The 13,585-nt window shown below is 39.8% G+C and overlaps 1 non-coding gene across 1 annotated transcript; it reads left to right on the top strand.

Annotated features, from left to right (window-relative positions):
- Window positions 1–12,080: 12,080 nt before the first annotated feature.
- Window positions 12,081–12,155, top strand: Trnas-uga. Its single transcript has one exon. It is a non-coding gene; the product is annotated as a tRNA-Ser (tRNA).
- Window positions 12,156–13,585: the final 1,430 nt, after the last annotated feature.

Raw genomic sequence — 13,585 nt, 5'->3', positions numbered from 1 at the left:
CTGTCTAATGCCCCTAGTAATGTAGAAGTCCTGTAAGAACAAGTTGTAGTCATAAATGCTATGGTACTGTACTGTAGGTACTAGGGAGAATTTTTATTCATTTTTATTTATTATGTGGGCTGACATAGTCCTCTTTAAAGAAAATTGGTTATGATGCATGAATTGTGGTGTTTTAGAGACAGTGAAGGGAATGACTTCCATATGCGAATCATTATTGTTTATCATGGTGTGTTGTAGAGTCCTTTAGTAGTGTAGTAATGGTGCATGTTCCAAGTAAAAATATTCCGAGGAACGCCCATGTAAATATTTTTTTAAAGCTGGAATAAGAAAGCAGTAAAGCTTTCTAAGAAAAAAAAGCTCAAAGAATTAACAATGGTAGTCTGTTCATGTTGTGTTGAAATTATCTATGGACATATGCTGGAGGAAATCTTAATTTGTTAAACAATTTCTACTCACTGAAATTCATTGAATTCAAAATAAATATAAATGACATAAGAAGGAAAGTCTAATGAGTAGAAATACAGTGTCTCTTAATGAAGACCAATCATATTGCCTGACAGATTTATGAAGTTTGTTGATGTCAAGAGAGGTGCAATAGCTTACCTAGTAGCGTGAATCAGTAATAGTGAAAATACACTGGGGAAGTACCATGGAAACTGTAGCATCATAAATGAAGTTACAATAGGGAATCCTGAGATTCAATTCTCAGGGTGGGAAGCAGCCTACACATCCCATTCTGTTGGATAATTCCTCCATCCTCAGTCATGATCACCCTCCATAGATGGATTTTGTGGGTTGGGAATTGGGTGGGGTACAGCCTTTGTGCCTCTGCTTCTGTTATTCCATGGACTTCTCAGGATATTCCTCCTCCTCTATTGGCTTGCTATTGTGTACAAAAGCTGGCTATACATTCTGCTTATCTTGTCCAACAAAGCTAGTGGGTTACTACATAATTATTATGGCATTCCATGAAGCCTCTAATTGTAAACCATCTAAGAACAACTTAGTCTTGTTTTTAGGCGAGGGACCAGTTTCAGCTATCAGTTTGGAAAGTCTTTTTGGACAATGTTTAACATTATGTGTATCCAAAAAAAGTGGTTAAAATGTTAATGAAAGTAACTGCCAACCCATGTAGTACTCAGTGATTGTGTTTCGTGACTTACATTGTAAAATTTCATACTAAATGTTAATATTTAACTGTAAAGTTAATGCATGTGAAATTTGGTAGTCTTACACATCAGTAATCAGTGTGAATTTATTTTACTCATCAATATTAGTTAGTAGTTTATTGATGACATCTTCATGATCTGGACTCACAGTGAAGATGAATTCCAGAATTTCCTCTCCAACCTCAACTCCTTTGGTTCATCAGATTCACCTGGTCCTACTCCAAATCCCATGCCACTTTCCTTGACATTGACCTCCATCTGTCCAATGGCCAGCTTCACACATCCGACCACATCAAACCCACCAACAAGCAACAGTACCTCCATTATGACAGCTGCCACCCATTCCATATCAAACGGTCCCTTCCCTACAGCCTAGGTCTTCATGGCAAACGAATCTGCTCCAGTCCGGAATCCCTGAACCATTACACCAACAACCTGAAAACAGCTTTCGCATCCTGCAACTAACCTCCCAACCTGGTACAGAAGCAAATAACCAGAGCCACTTCCTCATTCCCTCAAACCCAGAACCTCCAACAGAAGAACCCTAAAAGTGCTCCACTTGTGACAGGATACTTTCCGGGACTGGATCAGACTCTGAATGTGGCTCTCCAGCAGGGATACGACTTCCTCAAATCCTGCCCTGAAATGAGATCCATCTTTCATGAAATCCTCCCCACTCCGCCACGAGTGTCTTTCCGCTGACCACCTAACCTTCGTAACCTCTTGGTTCATCCGTATGAAATCCCCAAACCACCTGCCCTACCCTCTGGCTCCTACCCTTGTAACCGCCCCCGGTGTAAAACCTGTCCCATGCACCCTCCCACCACCACCTACTCCAGTCCTGTAACCCAGAAGGTGTACACGATCAAAGGCAGAGCCACGTGTGAAAGCACCCACGTGATTTACCAACTGACCTGCCTACACTGTGAAGCTTTCTATGTGGGAATGACCAGCAACAAACTGTCCATTCACATGAATGGACACAAGCAGACAGTGTTTGTTGGTAATGAGGATCACCCTGTGGCTAAACATGCCTTGGTGCACGGCCAGCACATCTTGGCACAGTGTTACACCGTCCGGGTTATCTGGATACTTCCCACTAACACCAACCTATCAGAACTCCGGAGATGGGAACTTGCCCTTCAATATATCCTCTCTTCCTGTTACCCACCAGGCCTCAACCTCTGCTAATTTCAAGTTGCCGCCACTCATACCTCACCTGTAACTCAACAACATCTTTGGCTCTGTACTTCCGCCTCGACTGACATCTCTGCCCAAACTCTTTGCCTTTACATATGTCTGCTTGTGTCTGTATATGTGCAGATGGATATATATGTGTGTGTGTGCGAGTGTATACCTGTCCCTCTTCCCCCCTAAGGTAAGTCTTTCTGCTCCTGGGATTGGAATGACTCCTTACCCTCGCCCTTAAAACCCACATCCTTTTGTTTTTCCCTCTCCTTCCCTCTTTCCTGATGAAGCAACCGTGGGTTGCGAAAGCTTGAATTTTGTCTTTGTGTTTGTGTTTGTCAGTGTCTCTATCAACATACCAACGCTTTCGTTTGGTAAGTTACATCACTTTGTTTTTATATATAGTAGTTAGTAGTCATATAGAAATGTGGCCTTCTAATGTTTTGTAATATGACATGTCAGAAATTTGAATGTTGTAGGGAAGTTCAAAAATCTCATAAGGGAACTGCTAAGGCTCAATCTAGATATAGTGGGGGCCAATGAAGTGAAATGGGAAGAAAACAAGAATTTCTGGTCAGATGAGTGTATAGTAATATCATTACAGCAGAAAACAATATAACAGGAGTAGGATTTATTATTAATAGGAAGGCAGGGCAGAGTGTGAGTTACTATGAATAGTTCAGTGATAGGGTTGTTCTGATTAGAGTCAACAGCAAACCAATGCTGACAACAATAGTTCAGGTATACATGCTGACGTCACAAGTAGAAGATAAATAGATAGAGAAAGTATATGAGCATATGGAATGAGTAATTCAGTATGTGAAGGAAATGAAAATCTAATTGTTACAGGGGATTGGAATGTGATTGTAGGGGAAGGACTAGAAGAATGGGTTATGGGAGAATATTGGATTGGTAGCAGGAATAGGAGAGGAGAAAGTCTAATTGAGCTCTACAGTTAATTTCAGCTAGGAATAGTAAATACTCTCTTCAAGCATTACAAGAGGAGGTGGTGTACTTGGGAAAGACCAAGAGATATGAGAAGATTCCAGTTGATTACATCACGGTCAGGCAGAGATTCCAAAATTGAATATTGTATTGTAAGGCACACTCGTGAGCGGATATAGACTCAGATCACAATTTAGTAGTGATGGAGTAGGTTGAAGTTTAAGAGGCTGTGATTAGCAGTAGTGCAGAAGGCAGTTCGTTTGAATAGGAATGGACATCTCTAAAAAGGGCACAGAAGTTGGAAAAGAAAAGATAGATACAAAGAAGCTAACTGAGAAGAAACCATGGGTAACAGAAGAAATACTTAAGTTGATCAGAGGACAGAAATAAGAGTTGCTTAGGAATGAAACAATAAGAAGTACAGGAGAGCTCAGGCAAAATGGCTACATGAAAAATATGAAGAAATCTAAAAAGAAATGATCGTCAAAAGGACTGACTCATCATATAGAAAAGTCGATCAACGTTTGATGAAATTGAAGTCAAGGTTGATAATATTAAGAGCGCAATGGGAATTCCACTGTTAAATGCAGGGGAGAGAGTGGATGGGTGGAAAAGATACATTGAGGGCTTATATGATGGGAGAATTTATCTGATGATGTGATACAAGAAGAAACAGGAGTTGATAAGGAAGAGATCCAGGGGATCAAGTATTAGAATTAGAATTTAAAAGATCTTTAGAATACTTGAAGTTGAATACCGGTAAGGCAGAAGTGATAGATAACATTCCATGTGAATTTTTAAAATCAGTGTGGGATGTAGCAACGTAACAACTATTCATGTTATGTGTTAAGAATGTATGAGACTGACAATATACCATCAGACTCAGAAAAACGTCATCTGTGTAAGTCTGAAGATTACGAGAGCCAATGGGTGCAAGAATAACCGCACCTTTGGCTCAGCAGGTCAAGCATCAAAGTTGCTGACAAGAACAAAATATGGAAGAAGGGAAAAGGAAACTGAGGATCTGGTTGACGGTAATCAATTTGGCTTTAGGAAAGATAAAGGCACCAGAGAAGCAGTTCTGAGATTGTGGTTGATAGTGGAAGTAAGACTGTAGAAAAATGAAGACACATTCATAAGATTTGTTACCTGGAAAGATGTTTGAAATTTTGAGAAAAATAAGGGTATGGTATAAGGAAAGACAAGAACCAAGAGGGAACAAAGGAAGACTAAACAAAGTGCTCAGATTAAAAAGAGTGTAAGTCAGGGATGTAGTCTTTCACCACTACTCTTCAGTCTATATGTTGAAGAAACAATGGGGGAAATGAAAGAAAGATTCAAGAGTAGGATTAAAATTCAAGGTGGGAGGATATCAGTGATAAGATTTGATTACGACATTGCAATTCTCAGTGAAAGTGCAAAAGAATTGCAAGATCTGTTGAATGGAATGAACAGTCTAGTGAGTACAGAATATGAACTGAGAGTGAAATGAAGAAAGACAAAAGTAATGAGAAGTAGCAAAAACGAAAAACAGTGAGAAACTCGAAATCAGAACAGATGAACAAGAAGTAGATGAAGTTAAGGAATTATTATGCCTAAGCACCAAAATAGCCCCTGATGGATGGAGCTAGGAGGACATAAAAAGCAGACTAATAATGGCAAAAACAACATTCCTAGCCAAGAGCAGTCTACTAGTATCATAGGTCTTAATCCATGGAAGAAATTTCTTAGACTTTGTGTTTGGAGCACAGTATTGTATGGTAGTGAGACATGGAGAATTGAAGCATTTGAGATGTGGTGCTACAGAAGTATGTTGAAAATTAGGTGGGCTGGGAATGTAAGGAATGAAGAGGTTCTCCACAGTATTGGCAAGAAAAGAAATTCTGTTAAGACATCAGCGAATAACTTCCATGGTACTAGATGAAGCAGTAGAGGGTAATAACTGTAGAGGAAGAGAGAGTTTGGAATGCATAAGATAGAGTTTGGAATACATCCAGTAAATAATTGAGGACATCTGAGATGAAACAGAATACCACAGGAGAGGAATTTGTGGCGGACCACATCAAACCAGTCAGAAAACTGGTGGCTCAAATAAATAAATTTACTGAAAGTTGATATTTTCCTTGTCTCTCTATGTTAGTATCATCTAATTAATATAATTTTATACAAGTATTGTAAATAAAATATTTGCTTCTGTTCATTTATTTTAGATGGAAGTTATCGCACTGGGGCACTTTCTGCCCTGTTTCATTGACTGGTGGTTTTCTCACTCCAGGGAAACAAAAGTTTGCAGTCAGGTGAGGCACTGCTGAGATTTTCAATGACTAATGCAATTAACAGATTTACTTTACAGTTTCCAGTCTACAAATTACAGGTTTTGTTAAGAATAACTGATCACTATAAGTGAAAATATTAGTTTGATATTATAACACTTCAAATGCAAAGTAAGTTCTCTATATTTGTTCTCACAACACTGCAGTGTGCCATGCTGTGGCATTTGAAGATTGTTGCTTTGCCCAAAATCTAAGAAAGTATCTCACTTTTTAAATTACTAAGAGAAATACACCATACATACTCTTGGGTTTATGGGGACTGAGGGAATGAGTGATTAACTGTTTTGTATGTGGATATGGGTATTCAAGATGACCAACAAAGCAGGTGACCATGAAAAGTGGGCCAAGACCTGGTGAAACAGTTGATACAGTGACATTTCTGACTGTGAGTGTTTGTGTTTTTTTCATAAATTTCCTGATATTGGCAAGACTACAAATTAAAATGTACTGAAGATGATTTAAAAAAATAACTTTCCTTTATAAAATGTGCCCAACTGATGCAAAGTTAGATGGCTGATAAACAAGTCATCCCCAAACAGATTCTTGGAACCTATATTTTACCAAGCTAACCAGAAATAATATTAGGTGCTGAGTGATAAAGTAGTTACCCTTCTCTCATACATAAGTGTAACATAACACAATAATAATCTTTAAAGAAAGTACATTCAGATACTTAAAACATAAGTAAAAGTTTAATTATTCATCTTGTGCTATCATTGAGTTATTGTTGATTGTGGTATTCAAACTCCACTTTTAAATCTTGTGATTGTACCTCCTCCTTAAAGACAAGAATTAAAATTAAAGGTGTATGACTGACCTTTAATTATTGACAGTTTGGCTAATGTCTAAAGGTTGCTCACACAGCCATTGGCATTGCCCAACATACTGTTCAGTTACCGCTAAAGTTAAGTCCATATATGATATGCATGACAGGAAATAACTGCCCTCAACATAGTGCAATTAAAATTAATGAAATGATATTTTTTGTTCTGCTGTGTTCGATTTGGCAGCATATTGACAATTATCTTTTAGCACTGCAGAACATATCAAAGTTCTGACCACTTGTGGTGCACCACAAAATAATTACGAGTCTGACATCACGAAAATTAAATGCTGCACAGATTGGCAAGTGACAATAAGGGTATGCTAGGTGCTGTTGGCAAGGTGTGTGTACTCGGCCTTTGAGAGGCCAATTGAGAGCTACTTGAGAAGTAGCAGCTTCAGTCACAAAAACTAACAATGGCCAGGAGAGCAGTGTGCTGACCACGTTCCCCTCCATATCCACATCCCGTAATACCTGCAGGCTGAGGACGTCACAGGTATCAGTCGCTATGGTTGGGCCTTCAAGGCCTGTTCAGAAGAAGTTTGTTTGAATACATATGACACTTCATACAAATTTGCGAGTGTAGAACAACACTTAGCAGTTCTGATTTAGGATCTTCCAAACTTACTATGAAAAATATTTATAGGTCCCAAACTTGATATTGTCCTATAATTTTCAGTCATTTTCAGAAAGAAACTGCTAGATCATTACCAAAGTTCCACTGAATACACTCAGGTCCTCTCTCATCAAACATCCAAGACTATAACTATATGGCATCATCCCATTTATAACTTTCAATCTATCATCTCCAAAAATTACAGAAACACTTTTATATTTGTTACTGCTAAATAATGTCTGTAACTAATTTCATGTAGTAACTCACACTCAAGTAATGGTTCCTCTACCACCTTAAAATATTGTTATTATGGAGACTGCTGGTGAAACATTGGTTACCAACTCTCATCTATTCAAACATGTGATTTTAATGTACAGCAACTACAATAAATACAGTTGTTGCCACATGTATCATATAATAATTTGATCAGCTTTTATGTTGCGTTCTTAGTTTTAAAAAAAAATGGTTCAAATGGCTCTGAGCACTATGGGACTCAACTGCTGAGGTCATTAGTCCCCTAGGACTTAGAACTAGTTAAACCTAACTAACCTAAGGACAACACAAACATCCATGCCCGAGGCAGGATTCGAACCAGCGACCGTAGCGGTCTTGCGGTTCCAGACTGCAGCGCCTTTAACCGCACGGCCACTTCGGCCGGCTCTTAGTTTTCAGCAGGGGCTCTTGTTTTGATAGTTAGTTGCTTATAATTGATTCAACAGATCAATTTCTGTCATGAGACACTTTCTTTGTCTTAATCACTTAAAGCATTTATAAATTGTTGTTTTTCTAATTACAAAGGTAAGAATACATCTTTGAGTGTTTTTAATTAGTAAGCTATTCCACCTGCTGTGTGGGTCTTTATATCTGCATATTTGCCTCATTTACCCTTTCATTTGGTGCTACTGCTGTTTTGTATCTTTACTCATTCATTTTTTCCTATTGTGGTAGCTGTGAAATCAGTTGTGGCTAGCTCTGGTTACTATCTTTTCAGGCACTCATCTTTACCCAGCCTTAAAACAGAAACTTGCTTAGGAAAATCAACTTGCAGTAATCCTTAAATATACTTGCTGCCCTTCATTAGCTGTGTGATTATTTCCCAAATGGTACATTCAACCAATGGCAGTGCTTCTTAACAGTCATTTGCTACAATTGAAGAGCTCAGTTTGCCACCTCTGTCTCTTGACTCATGGTTGCCATAGTGCCTGCTGTGTAACAATCTGCATAATGCCATTTTAGTGTGAATTTTTGAATGCAGGATTAAGTAACTTAAAAGTCTAATGAAGCAACACAAAATTTAGCCCTTGAGATGTTTTCATTTTCCAAAACTTTCGCAAACACTTCTGCATGATATCAAACAGTGGAAAATCCAGGTTGGAATGTAACAAGATAATGAAAATGATAGTTGCTACTGATCATATAGCGGAGATGCTGAGAAACGGAAAGGCACAACAAAAAGACTGTCGGAAAGTTAGCTATTGGCCAATAAGGCCATTGTCAAAAATAGATAGTGCGCACAGGCCAACAAGGCCCTTGTCAAAAATAGACAGCGTGACCACACACACACACACACACACACACACACACACACACACACACACACACACAAATGTTCAAATGTGTGTGAATTTTCCTAAGGGACCGAACAACTGCTACGGTCATTGGTCCCTAGACTTACACGCTACTTAAACTACCTTATGCTAAGAACACCACACACACCCAAGCCCGAGGGAGGACATGAACCTCCAGCAGGAGGGTTCGCACAATCCGTGATATGCCGCCTCAGACTTTTTAACACAGGCCTTGTTGGTTGAAAGCTAACTGTTAGTGAACAGAAACCATGATCTTGATCCCCATAGCAATCTGTGCACCTATATTTAAGTGCTTTGTAAAAGGCTAGACTACATATTTTTTTGATATTTTTAAGTGACATACAACTCACAGTTACCTAGAGAACAGCAGGCATGTGACTGAGGTGCATGCTCTTCACACAGCTGTGTGTGTGTGTGTGTGTGTGTGTGTGTGTGTGTGTGTGTGAGAGAGAGAGAGAGAGAGAGAGAGAGAGAGAGGGAGAGAGAGAGGGGGGGGGGGTGGAGGGGAAGGAGAGGGAGGGGTTGATTAAACTTCGTACAACTCTGCTGGAAGACCGCTTTGTCTAATAAATATAGCATTTGGTTTGGTGCATATGGTCAAGTGGGGGCACTCTTGATGAAGTGTGCTCATGCTTAGATCACAAAGTTGCAGTGAGCACAGTGCAATACCCTTCATCCAGTCACCACTTTATTGTATGATTTCGTCCTTATTCTGGTCAGTGTAGTAAACATTGTTGGCTGTAACAAGCATTATCAGTTCATCAAATATATTTCAACCTCCTCAATATAGCAGGAGAGCTTCTGTAAAGTTTGGAAGGTAGGAGACGAGATACTGACAGAAGTAAAGCTGTGAGGACTGGGTGTGAGTCCTGCTTCGGTAGCTCAGATGGTAGAGCACTTGCCCGCGAAAGGCAAAGGTCCCGAGTTCGAGTCACACGGTTTTAATCTGCCAGGAAGTTTCATATCAGCGCACACTCTGCCGCAGAGTGAAAATCTCATTCTGGAAACATCCCCCAGGCTGTGGCTAAGCCATGTCTTCGCAGTATCCTTTCTTTCAGGAGTGCTAGTTCTGCAAGGTTCGCAGGAGAGCTGCTGTAAAGTTTGGAAGGTAGGAGATGAGGTACTGGCAGAAGTAAAGCTGTGAGGACGGGGTGTGAGTTGTGCTTGGGTAGCTCAGTTGGCAGAGCACTTGCCCGTGAAAGGCAAAGGTCCTGAGTTTGAGGCTCGGTCCGGCACACAGTTATAATCTGCCAGGAAGTTTCACTTTGGTTATTTAGAACTTCACTCTGAGCATTTAAAGTTGTACTCTGATCATCTAATTTATCATTTAATGGAGTATTTATTGAGTCTAATTTAAGACTTTGATCTTCTACTTGAGAATTCATTAAGCCGATTTTTTATACTCTGAGCTTTAATTACATTTACTAACTCAGACCAGTCAGTACCTTCTTTGGTAATTTTCATAGCCATGGCTGGTTCTGAAGTTTCTCCGACTTGCTGAATGTTATCCATGAATTTACCAGCTTTAGATCTTGTGAGCACTTAATTAGTTTGTATCACTCATTGCTAAGGTACTAAAGTTTTGTTTTGCACTCACCCAGTGTAGACTTCTCGGAGAGTAGATGAGCGGATGTAGTGGCAGGTCAGCACTGGTGAACAGCAGCTGGTGCTGGCGACGTCGGATGTAGGCTGGTTTCCACATCTGCGTCCTAGCAATGCATATAAGAGCTGTATACTCCCTACACCAAATTTTCTTAGTCATATTGTTCTAGGCATATCTCTTCTTAGTCTAATATGTCGAGATCTTCTCTGCAGTTTTTCAAGTTGTGACTTTCTCACGTCTTCTTCCTTATTTGCATTCACAAATTCTCTCTGTGTATACTCTGGCATACTCCAGTTTCTCTTAATGGTTCTCTTGTCTTGTTATGCTCAATTTCTATGGCAACAGTTGATAGCTTTTTCTCTTGTTTTCGTCTCAAAATTCCTTTTTTCCTTCGGTTCTTTCACACCGGTTGCCACATTCTAATGGTTTGGATGCCTTAAAGTGGTGAAGTATGCATGCAACCTTCCCCGTCTTTTACACGAGTCAACTTACTTGTGAATGTGCAGCTGATTTCCTTCTCTGGTTAGACAGCTACCGGAATCTCTAAAAACTTCTTCTCCAAAGAATGATGCTAGTTAAAGGAATATATAAGACTCTCTCTCTCTCTACTCATGAAATAAGTAGGTACTCGAAGAAATACTTTTAATTCACTCTCGATATATTTCAGTTTCCATAAAGAAAAAATTGTCATTTCTCACATAAATATTTGACTTCTTGTAAGTCGCCTGTGTCATCTCCCATTAGACACCATTAAGTTACATTTACAATGGAGTTGGTTTAACAATCACATCTCTATTACACAGAAATCAGAAACATGTCTTGCCTCTAACAAGTCCAAGTTGTCAACTCAACTGTTCTTTTGTCACTAACAACAGTCACCATTACAAAAGAGCACGGAATAACACAGAAGTTCCTTGGTTCTTCTGTGTGCTTTCAGTGTGACTTCCATGGATCTACCGACAAGTACTTGTTGGTGCCGTTCGACCACCATGTCTACAGTCTTCTCTTGACAAACTTCATACCTGGACAGACAGACAGGTGATGCGCAGTAGATAGGGTTTCTTTTTCCCATTCACATCTAAAATGTCATGTCTTTGAGATGGTGGAAGGCCTAGTGGTTCTAGAATTTACGCAGAAATTCTCAAAATCACTACAGGATCTGGAGCAAAGTTGATGTTCTGTCTCATTCCCAGAGATGTTCCATGGGCTCAAATTGGGCCCTTTTCAGGAATGTTATTGTGCCCCCACAGATGATGCTTTATGACAGGATATGTTTTTATGCAGTTACATGAACAATTATCATCTACGAGCTGTACTTGTGCTGTATGCAGCACACAGCTATAAAATGTATTTAAATGCTTCCACATTTAATATTTGCTTAAGTGCAGGAAAGGTAACACACCTTAACCATGAAATCAACCCCATACTGTACCACCATCATCTCTGTACTTTACTGTTGACATTACCCATGATGGCAGGCAATGTTCTCTGAGCATTCAGAAAACCCATACCCTTCCAGCAGAATTGCCACAAAGTATAGCATGAGTTGAAACTTCCTGGCAGATTAAAACTGTGTGCCCGACCGAGACTCGAACTCGGGACCTTTGCCTTTCGCGGGCAAGGGGTAGAGCACTGCAGAGTGAAAATCTCATTCTGGAAACATCCCCCAGGCTGTGGCTAAGCCATGTCTCCGCAATATCCTTTCTTTCAGGAGTGCTAGTTCTGCAAGGTTCGCAGGAGAGCTTCTGTAAAGTTTGGAAGGTAGGAGACGAGGTACTGGCAGAAGTAAGGCTGTGAGTACCGGCCGTGAGTCGTGCTTCGGTAGCTCAGTTGGTAGAGCACTTGCCCGTGAAAGGCAAAGGTCCCGAGTTCGAGTCTCGGTCGGGCACACAGTTTTAATCTGCCAGGAAGTTTCATATCAGCGCACACTCCGCTGCAGAGTGAAAATCTCATTCTGGTATAGCATGAGTTACCACTCCAAATCACTCATTTCCAGTCATCAGTGGTATCACTCTTTACACCACCTCAAATGTTGATTAACATTGACAGCACAAATCTTGCCTTATATGGTTGCCTGATCATTGTATCCCACGATTTTTACTCCGTATACACAGTCATTGTACTAACTGGATTTCTGGCAGGTCTTTGGAACTCAGAAGTGATTGCTTTCACTAATTACAAGCAGTTTTATACAAGCTACATCACAATGCTTGACAGTCCCTGTCCATCTGTAAATGAAGTCTTCCTGTCTTGATTTAGGTGTGACTGTTTCTTCACTATTACACTGCAAAGTTATATCACCAACAGTCAACTTAGGCACCTTTAGAGGATTGAAATGTCCCAGATGGATTTGTTTGTCAGGTGACTTACAATGACTATTCTAATCAGAAGTCATGTCACTCTCCTGACTGACCCATTCTGCTGTTCCTACTTCTCTGCTGGCAACACTACACTCCACCTCCTTTCATAATGGCAGGTCCAATTCTCATGACATCTGGTGGATGATTGCGCATTATGTAAGGGTACCTGGATGCTTTTGATCAGATGGTGTTAATGTTAGAAATAATCATAACTTTGGGGCAAATCTTAGTTCAGAATAGTATAGATGAATGGGTTAACATTTAATAGTCCAACAAGAGAATTCAGCTGACCTGCAGCGAAAATGTTCCCTGTTACAAATAACAACAAAGGGAAAAAAACACTAAAGAATAATCTAAAAAACAAAATATCTCAATTCTAAACTGATATTTTCAAAATTAGTATACTTTCTTTTATATATGTAAGAGAGACCACTTAAGATCATATAGATATTTAATTATTAGGGTCAGAAGTGCTGTAATGGAATTACGCTAAAAGTGGTACCAAAACTCACTATGGGTAATTTTTGTTGAGTAAATCTGTGGTGTACACCTCTCTGGAGTTGAGAAAATGGCTATAATGTTGGTGCTGTAATGCAAGTTGTAAAATTGCCAATCACATTGTTTACCTCTGTTGCATTTCTTGGCATAGAAAGAGTGGTATGACACACAGAAAATATCAAACAATGGAAAATCCAGGGTGGAATGTAACAGTATTGTAAAACAGAAAGTTGCTACTCACCATATGTAGCGGAGATGCTGAGTCGCACATAGGCACAACAAAAAGACTGTCACAAATATAGCTTTCGGCCAGTAAGGCCTTCATCAAAATTAGACGACAAACACAAACATACAAACTCATGTGAACACAAGTCACACACACATGACTGCAGTCTCATGCAACTGAGGCCACATTGCAAGCAGCTGCACCAGTGCATGATAGGAGTAGCAGCTGGGTGGGG

This window comes from Schistocerca americana, chromosome 7 (genome assembly GCF_021461395.2).
Source record: "Schistocerca americana isolate TAMUIC-IGC-003095 chromosome 7, iqSchAmer2.1, whole genome shotgun sequence".
NCBI classification, from domain to species: domain Eukaryota; kingdom Metazoa; phylum Arthropoda; class Insecta; order Orthoptera; family Acrididae; genus Schistocerca; species Schistocerca americana.
This window is presented reverse-complemented; position numbering and strand designations above follow the sequence as displayed.